The sequence below is a fragment of the Zea mays genome, chromosome 8 (assembly GCF_902167145.1).
Source record: "Zea mays cultivar B73 chromosome 8, Zm-B73-REFERENCE-NAM-5.0, whole genome shotgun sequence".
In the NCBI taxonomy this organism is placed as follows: domain Eukaryota; kingdom Viridiplantae; phylum Streptophyta; class Magnoliopsida; order Poales; family Poaceae; genus Zea; species Zea mays.
In genome coordinates this window covers 177485291-177487257 of record NC_050103.1, presented here as the reverse complement: position 1 = coordinate 177487257, position 1967 = coordinate 177485291, and positions in this window count along the sequence as shown.

Genomic DNA, 1967 nt, shown 5'->3' with positions numbered 1-1967 from the left:
CAACTTTTGTTGAAGAAGCCGATGTCATTGCCCCCGAAGCATCCCCCAAAGTTCGTGATTATGTTGTTCGTCATGCTTCGGGGAAAAAACTATCAGAAAAAGAAAAGCAAGAGGCCCAGCACTACGCCCAAAAACTGAAATATCCAAAGGGGGCATTAATATTCAATGGCAGTGGAGAAGAAGACTTCTTGTATTGTCTCCCCGACAGCAAGGAAATTTCTGTCTGCCGGGAGATGAGCAGGAGCTTCGGATTCCCAACTTTAGAAGACGGGCTCTCGGTGCTGTCGAAGAACGATCTGGCCGACAGCCTAGCTTACAATAGCTTAAAGGTGCGACAAATGAAATCCTTGTATCTTTTGTTGAGTCCAAAATTTTTCGTTTGTTTAAACCTATTGACGCACACATATTTCTCTTTGCAGGGCTTGATACTTAGCAATGCCCTTAGGGCACAGAAGGATGTTGAAGACGAAGGGTGTTCTATAGCCCTGAGCAACCTTCGTTCCGAAGTTATTGAACTGAGGAACGAAGGTCTTGAAAAAGATAAAATATTACACTCATTGATAAATAAAATAAAGGAAGACGAAGCTGCTTTTAAAGGTCAAGCTGAAGCTCAGAAGCGGGAAATTGAAGATCTTCGGAAACAACTGGCCAGAGCCAAGGAAGAACGCATACTTGAAGAAACAAAACGAGAACTCAGCGACCAATGGGCCGATCACCTAGAAATAACTGTTGAAGAGCTTCGTTCGTCCAAAAAGCGATGTTATAACAAATCTATAGAATGTGTTAAAAAGCTGAAGGCTAGCTTCGCCAAGGTCGGCGCATTTTCAAGTGAGGAAAACTTTACGAGAGGCAATCCCGAAGGTCCCATCGAGTGGATCGACCACGAAGCTGAAGCCTTCGAAGAAATTTTAAATAGCCGTGGAGATATATGTGCCTTCTCTGGCGCCAGAGGACTTGCCACCATCTTAGAGAAGAAAGGCTGCGAACATGTAAAAATTTTAGCTCAATCCGAAGCTGCTTTGTCTTTTGAAGATGCAAGAGATCCTTCGGCCGAAGCTAGTATAATTGGTGGAAAATTTTTTACCGATATTTGGGATAATGGTGGCCGAGAAATGGCCGGGGAAATTATTAGAAGAAGTGAAAAGGGAATTCACGATGCTAGAGAAGTAGCTGAGGCTGCTGAAAGGAGCGCAGAGGCCGAAGGTCAATTAGGTATTAACTGATAGTTTTATTGTGTTGTAATCTTAGGCTTTAAGATTTGTTTGCGATTTGTAATAGCACTGTATCCGTATCCTATCTTACTTCAGATCCTGCTAACGCGTCTTCGGGCCCTCAGCCGAAAGGAGACGACGAAATTAAAAAGATGGCTGAAGATATTATGGACGAAGTCGTCAATCGGCTCCTGAACGAGGCTGCCGAAGTCGTTTTGAGAGAAGATTAAGTTTTTTTGTAAAAAACTTCTGAAATGTAATATACTGTAACATTTTGTAACCTTAAATGTAATATACCTATTTTTGTTAGTCAATTCTTTACGATGCATGAAACTTTACACGTACCGCTTTTGAGTCTTTGACGAAAAAACACCTTCCCTTCTTTTCATGCTTCGTGAAGAAGAATTTTTCATTGTCACAACAATATCCAATGTTCTGATGAATAATATCCAGGCTTCGTAAAAATATTTTCCGAAGCTACCCTTCCGAAGATCAATGATGTATCTTTCCGTGACTGATTTTTCTCTTTTATCAAAGCATTCTTCCGTAGATTGATAATGTGTCCACCTCTTGTGCCATGTGCAAAATGATGTATGATGCTTATGCTATGCGAAATGATGCGATGATGTTATGTTATGTGAGATGATGTTTATTCCGAAGACACATACGCATCCCTGCAATAAAACACAATCTTTTATAAGCCTCCCTTAGGAGCTTCTTCGCCTTTTACTTCAGCGGAATCAGCGTTTATTTTTC